At 33.7% G+C, this 13304-nt stretch overlaps 2 pseudogenes; both read right to left on the bottom strand.

Annotated features, from left to right (window-relative positions):
* Positions 1 to 1438: 1438 nt before the first annotated feature.
* LOC138808162 (U6 spliceosomal RNA) lies at positions 1439 to 1535 on the bottom strand (annotated as a pseudogene).
* Positions 1536 to 9830: 8295 nt separating this feature from the next.
* Positions 9831 to 9930, bottom strand: LOC138808165 (U6 spliceosomal RNA; annotated as a pseudogene).
* Positions 9931 to 13304: the final 3374 nt, after the last annotated feature.

The following is a 13304-nucleotide window of genomic DNA, read 5'->3' as shown; positions in this document are numbered from 1 at the left end:
TCCTACAACTAAAAGGCTCTCCAATAAAGCGTGATCTGAGAAGACTTCTGGTGTGGTGGTCGTTTTTCCTCGCTGGTCGAGTAGACGGTCACTACATGCAGGAAATTCACCAGATTTTTCTGACCAGTTCAACCATTGTGAAATCTTGGTGAAATACATGGACATCTCATTCCCACTTGCACTCAAAATCTCTGGTTAGGCAATTCTGACGAAGACCAGGAACAAGATGAAAAAGTGAGAAATGGTATCAATTGCAAGAAAAAAATGGAGTAGGATCCAAGCAAATTTATTCTTTGGGATGCTGAAATTAATCTGCTTACTATGGCTTGTAGACTACTTTCCTAAAAGGCCACCCAGATGAATACTAGGGATGAAGATGAGTATACCCCTCTTCATTGGGAAGCCTAGAGTGGCCACTTAGACTTTGTCCTGAGTTGGTAGCTCAAGGCAGATATTCATGCAATAACTCTGAATGGCTCACAACCCTGCACAGTGCTTATATGTGCCATAATACTAGAGTGGCTTCTTTCTTAATTCATCATGATGCAGATACCAATACCCAAACTAAAGGCCTCTTGATTGCCTTGCATCTTGCTGCTGGGAATATAAATAGAAAAGATACTCTGTTGAACCATTATATCAAACCAGGTCTGAAGATCAACTTGGAAGAAACTGCATTTAATATTGCCACAAAAGGATAAGTATGTATCACTACCTCTTTGAAGTTGTGGAAGGCTGTTCAAATTGTTCTCCTAAGTTGTAATGGTTTGGTTAAGTTTCTTAAATTTTAAAAATGCCAGTCCATCCTTTGTGTCCCTTAAATTTTTTTTCACAATACAAAGCAACAGCAATATCTTACTTTAAAAATTAATGGATTCCATGGTATTCTTTCAAGAGAATTGCCTGACTTTTATGTCAAAATGTATTAAAGAGTTGTTTGTATACATCTATAATGATTTCTGCAGTTTGTGATTTTTTAAAATCAGAAATAATTTTAACTTCTCTGTTGAAATGAATAGTATAGAAACTAAAGTTTTCCTTGTAGTTTTCTGAAAAAAAGTATGTCTGTGTTTGTATAATATCCATAATCTATTTCATTCGCTCCTAGATATAATACTTGGAATTCTACATTGTTATATAATGTATAGGTTCATTAATAAATGTGTCCTTTCAGACTGCATTCCATATAGAAGAAGTTTAAGATTTCTTTTTTTCCTAGGTCCTTATATTATTTTATTTCTTTGGGATAAAATTACAATGTTATCTAATTTCAAGTTTTGTAAAGGTTATGCTATGTAAAGGCCTTTCTAAGGTGAAGAATTAATACACTGATTTCAATCTAACCTTTAATTCTATAAATTACATGTATTGTTACACTTGTTTTTTTTGTAATTTACTTTTTAATAACTGTTTTTCATTTCTTGCATCAGAAGAATGAAAAAATATGGAATATTTCACAAATTTTCATATCATCTTTGTGCATGTGCCATGTTAATCTCTGTATTGAAATTTGGGTAGACCTGCTTCTGAAGCATGTACTACCCTCTAAATTTAAGTACTTAATGATGCAATCTTTATACAGGCATCTATCCATGGTTCCCTATTTGTAACAAGGAACCCTTATTGTTCCTAAAAATGCTATTGATCTTATTTCTCTAAAATTCTGTGTATATTGGAAAAAACATATCGTTTGGTCGATTACTCACATTTACAATTTTTTGTCAATGTCTATTTTGTCATTTTCATTTTAAATTTAATCATACTTTGAAACCTTTTCAGCTAAGTCCAAAGGTGTTGGCTTTTCAAATACTTATTTATCAACTCAGTTAGCTTTGTAGAGCTAATGGATTCAAAGTAAGACTTGCTTAAGAGCTACTTCTAAACTTCTGCAGCTTAAAATTTCCCAAATGAGGTCTTGCTGGGACAAATGTCTACCTGAACCTTTACCCTTCTTCCATGTAGGAATAGACCAACCAGAATATCTTACCCTGACAGCATAGATTGTCTTACTGGAACAAAACTAATCTTAGTTACAAGGAATCATAGAGAGATGAACAGTTCAGACAGAAATTTTCAGAATGGAAGATATTTTATCAAAATATAAGTGTTTATTATACTTATCATTTCAAAAGTAGCTAAAGCCAAGAAGGTGAAAAAATTGTTCATATGCATGATTACCTACTGTTCTAGCCTGTGCATCATCCAATCTGGCAGGAATTTACACTACTGATTTTCTATCACCAAATATTTCCATAGCTCCTGAAGAAGGCCATATGTTTCTCCTTGATATTAGGCCTGAAATTGGTAATGTTTTAATCATAGTGTTTCTTCTTGCCTCTAGGCTGTAAATCTACAAATGGTAAAGCTTTAAGTCTAACTCTACCAAAAACTGAGGTAGAGATAATGGAATAATACTTTAAAACAGAGTTGCTGGGGCTGGGAAGGTGGCTCAGTGGTAGAGCACTTGGTTTGCATGCTTAAGGCCCTGGGTTGGATTCCTCAGCACCACATAAGAAAAAAGCCGGAAGTGGCGCTGTGGCTCAAGTGGTAGAGTGCTAGCCTTGAGCTTAAGAGCTGAGGGACAGCACCCAGGCCCAGAATTCAGGCCCCACGACCGGACCCAAAAAACCCCCCCAAAACAGAGTTGCTTTTGATTCCCTAACCACAACACAATAATGCAAAACAATTTTTATTTTATATGTACTTATATATTTTATATTTATATGTGCTGATTTTAAATTTTACACAGTGAATCTTTCTAGAAAATAATTGAAGACTCATCTCAATTTCTCATTTCCTACATTATTTCTGGACCCCAATTCCTTACAAGAATTAGCAGAAATCAATTGTGAAATGCAAGGCAACTTAAAATGAAAGATGAGATCACAAAATCTGAGAGAAAGTACTGTAATTCAAACTTTCAATTTACTAATGACCAGCCCATATGAGTGAACAAAATCACAAATGAACAAGATTATTTTTAGTACCCCTCTCCTAATGATTAATGAAAGATTTCAGTGCAGCCAAAAAAATAGTTTCTGTAGGGCTGGGAAGGTGGCTCAGTGGTAGAGCACTTGCCTTGCATGCCTGAGGCCCTGGGTTCGATTCCTCAGCACCACATAAGCAAAAAGAAAAAAAGCCGGAAGTGGGGCTGTGGCTCAAGTGATAGAGCTCTAGCCTTGAGCTGAAGAGCTGAGGGACAGTGCCCAGGCCCAAAGATCAGTCCCCACGACTGGACTCCCCCCAAAAAATAGTTTCTGTAATGATAGATCCATAATTGGTCTACCAAGGCTAGGAATACTTGATTTAGAGGTCAAATATCATTTAGAAAAACATTAACTGTGAAGATCCTTAGTGCTTCAATACACGGGTATTTCAGTAAACTAGGTTCTGTAGTATAAAAAATGTTTTCATTCTCAAACCAATGATAACATACATTTAATCTCCTGGAAGTATATTCATTTTCAACTAAACTATTTAAAATCACATTTGCCAAAATAACCCTTGACAAGTAGATGATAGTGACATTACAATGTTTTCAAGTGTAGGGAGCAAGTTACAAGAGTTGATTTACGTACCCAGCACTAATACCAAACAAGTTAAACCATTCTTTAAAGTGTAGAAATAGTACCCCTCACAATTTGTGTTGTTTAGTGGGTGCCTTCCAGAAATGTGTTAAATAGATCAGCCTCCCATATTTCAAACCCAAATATTAGCTAACAAAGTAAATTTCATCAAATAAGAAGGTACATTTTAAAAAGTCACTAATAACTGCCCTATCATGTGTTGTTTTATGTTTTCCCAATCTGTCTAACATAGTAAGAAATATGATTTTAAATCTTGAATATGGGTACTGATGAGAGATGTGACAAACATAAAATCTGTCTTCTATTTCTGTCATATTCCTCTAAGAAGTAAATTTTAGTTTTCTTCTTTTCCAAAACTTATAGGTAGTAGAAAAAATTATCCTATGCAAAATAAAATAATCACACACCATTGTCCAAAGCTATTTATAAAAAAAACTGGTAGTTAGGAATAAATTCTAAGCCATTTTTAAACTTTCTTATTGATTAAAGATTAATCTTCCAAATGAATGAGAATAAAATCATGTCTAAGTGCTTAACATCTCCAGTCTTGCAAATTGTTATTGCAGATGAATGAATTATGGAAATATAAGCTGACAACAGTTCAAGTGTATGTGGGAGTGAAACTCCATGGAATGTATATAAACCTTTCAAAGTATTGACAGGCAGTTTAACAGAATGACTATCAGGAAATGGAACCCAGAGAGGAACAATAGTCAAGAAATAGAATGAATGAAAAATGGAACAAGGGGCAAGTACAGCTAGAATATGCAATGTACATATGTAATAAAGGAAGTGGTAGATCTGAACTAAATCTTGGAGAAAGGGTTGCTTGAGATTTATAGAAGGAGTGACTCTGATCCAGGAGCATTAGACAATTAGATGGACATATTTAATTGTAAAACACTTGCACAAACTTTTGAAATTCACTTAAAAACAACAATAAAACACACAAAAATCACAACCAAACAGCAATCTCTAGAGCGTATGAATATGCCCTTTCAAAATTTTAAGCAGTTAATGAAGGGCGGTCTTTGGAAAAGCAAAGAAAGCTGTTCAAAGAGGGAAGTTTTGGGTAGGGGAGAATTTTGAACAGACTTAAAAAGATTGTCTAAGGTTATAAATCACCTATATCTACTGCAAATATTTTCTTCTGCGAGTGCTCTTTGTCTGAACTTGATACTCCAGTCCTGAGGCACACTTGATAGCTTGTGAAGAAAGAATGGAAGAAGCAAGATCAAGAACCTATTACTCCACTGGAGAGAAAATAGTACTCTATGTTTTCTCTCAATCTCTTCACTACTCCATTTTCATACTTTTAATAACGTCATGTGATTTTGAAATTTCTTTCCTTCTTGGTTCTCACAAAATAATTGTTCAAAATAATTCATTAAATATTATTTGCCATTATTTTCTATCATGCTCTTTACTTGTTCAAGGGAGTCCATTAAACTTCCCCTTTTCATTTGGTTGCCACGAAAACCCAACAACTATGTTAATGAGGAACAACACTAATGCAAAACTTTGTCTCCAAAAATCCAGTCCAAGAACCTATAATCACAACTATTTGGCTATAATTTTTTTTCTTTTTTCTTTTACCTTGAAATTTTCTTGTGTCTAAAGTGCCCACAAAAATAATTACTCCACCACTTTTTGGTTCAATCACTTCTAACCTCAACGATATATTTTGCTAACAAGATATTTAGAGGAAACCTAAGAATACTCCACTATTATCTTCTCTCTTAAGACTTTTATCTTCTCTCTTAAGACTCTCCTTAGATACCATATCAGGAACAGTGAAGTTATTCTTTGCAAAATTATTTAAATAGATTATTTTCCTCTTGGTCTTGTATTTGCTCAACATGATGTATGGAGAAGAATAGAGTTAAATCACCGATTCCTTGGATGACATTGTCTGTTACAAAGGCAATATTTCTATGTCCTACTTCTATGTCCTCCTCTTAGCTCTTGCTTGATTTCCAATTAATCACAACTTCTTGGCTTCAAGTCTAGTGAAGCTGAAGGACTATAAGACGTCCCCCACTGCTACATCTTCATGGTTTCTCTTTGAAAACTCTTTTATTTGGAGGTGGAATTTATTGTCATGTCTTCGTTCAATTTGTTCTTCATTACACTGAGCCAAATAGGCTCTGTAAAATCACTTAAGGTAGCAAAAACATTAAGACAATCTATATCAAAAAGTTTTAGTCCCCTCCACTGCTGACACCAAAATGCTTAGCTAGGGTATGTAATAACGTGTTTTCTTACCTTTACAATTTGCTCAATTATTTTCTGATCCCCAAACTTTTTGGCTTATGTAATAAAAGAAATCTTCACTATCTCATGTTAATAAGGATATTATTTTTTAAACTACTATGAAATGTGAAATCATTGGTTTGAAGTATCCAATCAGATTTTTTTCTGTGTTTCAGTGCTTCACGTGCAAAGACATTGTGGAAAGTATTTAAAAAGAAAAGTGTAAACTCAATACGTTCTTTCATTGTGAAGGGCACTTTCTTCCTAAATATTTTGACTCAAATTATCTTTTTAAGAGAATTACTGTTTAGTAATTAAAGGTCAGTTCACAAATTGTGATGTCTTATTTAAAATAAAAACTTTGAATTTAAATTCCATTACAACCTTGTTTCATGCAGTAAGAGTATATTTCCTGGGTAAGGACAATTCTCATGGGAACCTACAGGATTTACAGCAAGGTTTGTGAGGTTTGTTTGTTTACTGTGAAAATGAGCCATCTTACCCACATTGCTCCTTCTCAGCTATGTCTCCATGAATTTCTTTGCATGAAAGCTTATTTTCTCAGGCAATTTTAAATTTTCTTAATAGGCTAAGTTAAAATTTTGAACAATTAAAATTCACCTGTCATAATTTTAAAACTATTTTGAAATTCCTTTATCAGAATTGCGAATTTACCAATGCTAATTCCACCTTTACCATCAAAAACAGTTAACATGTTGTTTTCATGATATAGTATCCATGAAACTATTATTTTCCAGTGACTTTGTTAGGCATATATATGAACATGATGCTGAGCAAAATGAACTCTAAGATATGGAAAGAGATATTTATTTGCAGTTGTTGTTTTTAATGTACTATGTGATTTCTATTTTCCTTGGGTTTTCCCCTATGGTTTATCTCCTACTGTGTTTCATTTTGGTACCCTGTGTATTGTGTATACATTTACCTTAATTAGGGAAGGGAAGAGGAACAACAAATGGCGAGACAAAGGACAAAAGGCAAACCAATGCAATAGCAATACTCAGAAGACAATATGTTGGAAATGTACATTACAACTTGTGAGGGGTTTTGGGGTGAAGGAAAACTGTGAGAAAAATGAGAGAGAGGATAATAAGTTTGAAAAGTTATGTATTCACTGCCTTACAATTGCTAACGCAGTGCACATCACTTTCACATTAAAATTAAATTTAAAATATAAGCTGCATGAAATAAAATTTCACTGTATTGGTATAGTAAATATTGTTCTTTATGTAGTAACTTTAAAAAAATCAGTACTATTTGGCATCTAATTTGAATGAATTACCCCTTCTTTATGGGAGGGCCATCAACTTGAATGTTATCCAACTAGACAATTTTTTCACAATATACTTGCCAATATTTTCAAAAAAGAATTAACTAGTACTTTCTCATACCAAAACCGAAAACCGTTTAATTCTATGGAAACCCAAAACTTTTAAAAGTAAATAAGTTGTTAAGAGGACAGAATATGTATGTTCTACAAAATTCCTATGACTAATAACTACTCACTTTCAAATTCTGAACATTCCATACCTGAGAGATTCAAAATAGTACCTGTTTCCATGTTATGTAATTCTGCAATAGATGCATTTTCCAATGGGGTGTTACAGATTGAGAAGTGAACAGAAAAATAGCCACATTCTGGTATAGGATAAAACTGTAAAGCATCGGTTATAATTAATTCTTCAAGAGTAAGCAATTGTTTATCAGATTGAGCTATTATTTCTATGACCATCAATCCCAAAATTTATGCCATAAAGTCACCCTAGACCAACAGTTTCCAACTTGTAGGGAATCAAGGATTACTTACTGGTGATCCACTTGCACTAGAAGCATGATTCTGAACTATTGCTTGCTGATTCTGAACTATTGCGTTGATGATTATATTCTCCAAGAAGAAAAAGTGAAATTTAATTGGTAGCAAAGGACTACTAATACATTTTGACTTCTCATTAGGCATCTTCATTCATCAAAATCACCTGACGACAATAGACAGGACTATTTTTAGATGAAAACAAGTGTCTTTCAAAAAAACAAGAATTTAGGTAGTCATACAAAGAACTTCTATTTTACTGCTGCATTATACATTTTTTTCTAAGGTTGGATACCAACATTAGAAAGCTACTAGAAAGCTCTTAAAGCCCATATGTTGAATAGTGAGTTTTCTTACAATATAACATGGTATTTCCCAAATCATTCACATAGAAGGCATTGTTTCCTATTTTTTCATTCCTAGAAGAAGCTGCACATGAAGACACCACTGGTCCTCATTTTCAGTCTGTGCATTTGAATATGAAGGAAAATCTTTCCTCTGCTCTCTATCAATTTTCTACTCTCCATTTAGAATAATTTAGAATAGTAAAAATGAAAAAAGAGAAAATAAATCATGGTCAAAAATCATAAGCAGTAAATACACCATATTTTTCTGAACAGTTCAACCAATGTGAACTATTAGGGAAATACATGGACATCTCATTCCCACTGGCACTCAAAGTCTCTGGTTAGGCAATTCTGATGAAGACAAGGAACAAGATGAAAAAGTGAGGAATGGTATCAATTGCAAGAAAAAAATGGAGTAGGATCCAAACAAATTTCTTCTTTGGGATGCCGAAATTAATCGGCTTACTATGGTGCAGGGACTACTTTCCAAAAAGGCCACCCAGATGAATACTAGGGATAAGGATGAGTATAACCCTCTTCATCTGGAAGCCTAGAGTGGACAATTAGACATTGTCCATGAGTTGGTAGCTCAAGGCAGATATTCATTCAATAACTGTGAATGGCTGGACACCCCTGCACAGTGCTTATATGTGGAATAATACCAGAATGGCTTCTGTCTTACTTCATCATGATGCAGATACCAATCCCCAAACTAAAGGCCTCTTGACCCCTTTGCATCTTGCTGCTGGGAGTAGAAATAGCAAAGATACTCTGTATCTCCTTCTATTGAACCATTATATCAAACCAGGTCTGAAGAACGACTTGGAAGAAACTGCATTTGATATTGCCAAAAGGATAAGTATGTTTCACTACCTATTTGAAGTTGTGGAAAGCTGTACAAATTGTTCTCCTAAGTTGTAATGGTTTGGTTAAGTTTCTTAAATTTCAAAAATGCCAGTCCATCCTTTGTGTCCCTACAAATTTTTTTTCACAATACAAAGCAACAGCAATATCTTACTTTAAAATATCATGGAATCCATGGTATTCTTCCACGTGAATTGCCTGACTTTGTTGGCAAAATGTATTCAAGAGTTGTTTGTGTACATCTATAATGACTTCTGCAGAGTTTGTGAATTTTTTTAAATCATAATTAATTTTAACTTATCTGTTGAAATGAATAGTATAGGAACTAAAGATGTTCCTGGTGCTTTTCTGAAAAAAGTATATCTATGTTGGCATGATGTCCATAATCTATTTCATTCCCTCCTGGATATAATACTTTGAATTATACATTGTTATACAATGTATAGGTTCATTAATAAATGTGTCCTTTCAGATTGCATTCCATATAGAAGAAGTTTAAGATTCCTTTTTTTCTTAGGTCCTTATATTATTTTTTTTCTATGGGATAAAATGACAATGTTATCTAATTTCAAGTTTTGTAAAGCTTATGCTATGTAAAGGTCTTTCTAAGGTGAAGATTTAATACACTGATGTCAAACTAACATTTATTTCTGTGAATTACATGTATTGTTACACTTGTATTTTTGTAATCAACTTTTTTTTTAGGGGGGGGGTCCGGTCGTTGTCCATAACTCTGGGCCTGGGCGCAGTCCCTCAACTCTTCAGCTCAAGGCTAGCGCTCTACCACTTGAGTCACAGAACCACTTCCTGTTTTTTTGTTTTTGCTTATGTGGTGCTGAAGAATCGAACCCAGGGCCTCATGCATGCAAGCAAGCCCTCTACCACTGAGCCACCTTCCCAGCCCCAACTTTTTAATAACTGTTTTTCATTTCTTGCATCAGAAGAATGAAAAATATGGAATACTTCACAAATTTTCATACCATCCTTGTGCAAGTGCCATGTTAATCTCTGTATTGTTGTAATTTGGGTAGACCTGCTGCTGAAGCATGGAGTATCCTCTTAATTTAAGTACTTAATGATGCAATCTTTATACAGGCATATATCCATGGTTGCCTATTTGTAACAAGGAACCCTTAATGTTCCTAAAACTGCTATTGATCTTATTTATCTAAAATTCTGTGTATAGTGGAAGAAACTTGTATCGTTTGGTCGATTGCTCCCATTTATAATTTTTTTTTATCAATGACTATTTTGTCATTTTCATTTTAAATTTGATCATACTTTTAAGCCTTTACAGCTAAATCCAAAGGTGATGGCTTTTCAGGTACTTATTTATCAACTCAGTTAGCTTTGTAGAGCTAATGGATTCAAAGTAAGCCTTGCTTAAGAGCTACTTCTAAACATCTGCAGCTTAAGATTTCCCAAATGAGGTCTTGCTGGGACAAATGTCTACGTGAACCTTTACCCTTCTTCCATATAGGAACAGACCAACCAGAATATCTTACCCTGACAGCATAGATTGTCTTACTGGAACAAAACTAATCTTAGTTACAAGGAATCATAGAGAGATGAACAGTTCGGACTGAATTGTTCAGAATGGAAGGTATTTTATTAAAATATAATTGCTTATTATACTTATCATTTCAAAAGTAGCTCAAGCCAAGAAGGTGAAAAAATTGTTCAAATGCATAATTACCTACTGTGCTGGCCTGTCTATCATCCAACCAGGCAGGAACTGACACTACTGACTTTGTATCACCAAATATTTCCATACCTCCTGGAGAAGTCCATACGTTTCTCCTCGATATTAAGCCTTAAATTGGTAATGTTTAATCACAGTGTTTCCTCTTGCCTCTAGGCTGTAAAGCAACAAATGGTAAAGCTTTAAGTCTAACTCTACCAAAAACGGAGGTAGAGATAATGGAATAACACTTTAAAACAGAGTTGGCTTTGATTCCCTCAGCACAACACAATAATGCAAAACAATTTTTATATTATATATACTTATATATTTTATATTTATATGTGCTGATTTTAAATTTCACACAGTGAACCTTAATAGAATTGATAATTAGACAAATATATTGACATTTATTCCCATAAATAGATTGGAATATAAATAATTAGGTTTAGAATATATACTAGAATATAAAAAGTATCAATGCAATATCTTCGTTATAAACTTGTGATACCTTCTATGTGTTGGTGGTCTTCTGAATTCACATTGCAAAATAACAGTATTGTTTTTGCTAATCTATAAGGGATTTTACTATGATGCTCTTTTTATTGTTTTAACTCGCTGGTCCCAAAATGTTTTTCTCCATATTTCTGAAGCATTCTTACTGATTATACCCAATTTTGCTGATATTATGTCTAAAAGCTATTATTCTTCTGCAGGACCCACGGGTCCTAGGATACTAGATCCCAGTTATCTGCATCATCATATAACAAGGGCAAGACTTCTCACATAGGCCCATGCCACATGCTAACAGAAAATAATTGAAGACTCATCTAAATTTCTCATTTCCTATAATATTTCAGGGCCCCAATTCCTTACAAGAATTAGTAGTAATCAATTGTAAAATGCAAAGCAACTTAAAATGAAAGGTGAAATCACAAAACCTGAGAGAAAGTACTGTAATTAAAACTTTCAATTTACAGATGACCAGCCCATATGAATGAACAAAATCAGAAATGAACAAGATTATTTTTAATACCCCTCTCCTACTGATTAATGAAAGATTTCAGTGCAGGAAAAACATAGTTTCTGGAATGATAGATCCATAATTGGTCTACCAAGGCAAGGAAACTTGATTTAGAGGTCAAATATAATTTAGAAAAAAACATTAACTGAGAAGATCCTTAGTGTAGAAGATCATTAAAGTGTAGAAAAAGTACCCCCCACCATTTGTGTTGTTCAGTAGGTGCCTTCCAGAAATGTGTTAAATAGATCAGCCTTCCATATTTCAAACCCAAATATTAGCTAATAGAGTAAATTTCATCAAATGAGAAGTTATATTTTTAAAAGTCACTAATAGTTGGCTTTTCATGTGTTGTTTTATGTTTTCCCTATCTATCTACCATAGTAAGAAATATGACTTTAAGTCTTGAAAATGGGTACTGATGAGAGATGTTACAAACATAAAATCTGTCTTCTATTTCTATCATATTCTTCTAAGTATTAAATTTGTTTTCTTCTTTTCCAAAAGTTATAGGTAGTAGAAAAATTATCCCATGTAAAATAAAATAATCATACACAACTGTACAAAGCCATTTATAAAAACTGGTAGTTAGGAATAAATTCTAAGCCATATTAAAACTTTCTTGTTGACTAAAGATTAATCTTCCAAAAGAACGAGAATAAAATCATGTCTAAGAGCTTCACGTCTCCAGTCTTGCAAATTGTTATTGCAGATGAATGAATTATGGAAATATAAGCTGACATCAGTTCAAGTATATGTGGGATTGAAACTCCATGGAATGTATATAAAACTTTCAAAGTATTAACAGGCAGTTTAACAGAGTGACTATCAGGATATTGAAACCAGAGAGGAACAATAGTAAAGAAATAGAATGAATGAAAAATGGAACAAGGGGCAAGTACAGCTAGAATACTCAATGTACATATGTAATAAAGGAAGTGGTAAATCTGAACTACATCTTGGAGAAAGGGTTGGTTGAGAATGATAGAAGGAGAGACTCTGATCCAGAAGCATTAGACAATTAGATGGACATATTTAATTGTAACACACTTGAACAACCTTTTGAAATTCAGTTAAAAACACAACAACGAACAAAAACAAACAAAAATCACAACCAAACAGCGATCTGTAGAGAGTAAGAATATGACCTCTCAAAATTTTAAGCAGTTTATGAAGGGCAGTCTTTGGAAAAGCAAACAAGCTGTTCAAAGAGGGTAGTTTGGGGTAGGGGAGAATTTTGAACAGATTTAAAAAGATTGTCTAAGGTTATAAATCACCTATATCTACTGCATATATTTTCTTCTGCGAGTGCTCTTTGTCTGAACTGGTTACTCCAGTCCTGAGGCACACTTGATACCTTGTGAAGACAGAATGGAAGAAGCAAGATCAAGAAACTATAATTCCACTGGAGAAAAAACAGTCCTCTATGTCTTCTCTGAATCTCTTCACTACTCCATTTTCATACTTTTAATAACTTCAAGTGATTTTGAATTATATCTTTCCTTCTTTGTTCTTGCAAAGTAATTGTTCAAAATAATTCTTTAAATATTATTTGCCATTATTTTCTATCATGCTGCTTACTCGTCCAAGCGAGTCCATTAAACTTACCCTTTACATTTGGTTGCCATGAAAACCCAACAACTATGTTAATGAGGACCAATGTTAATGCAAAACTTTTGTCTCCAAAAAACCAGTCCAAGACCTATAATCACAAATATTT

Source organism: Dipodomys merriami, unplaced genomic scaffold (assembly GCF_024711535.1).
Source record: "Dipodomys merriami isolate MVZ:Mamm:240054 unplaced genomic scaffold, mDipMer1.0.p SCAF_444, whole genome shotgun sequence".
Lineage (NCBI taxonomy): Eukaryota > Metazoa > Chordata > Mammalia > Rodentia > Heteromyidae > Dipodomys > Dipodomys merriami.
This window is presented reverse-complemented; position numbering and strand designations above follow the sequence as displayed.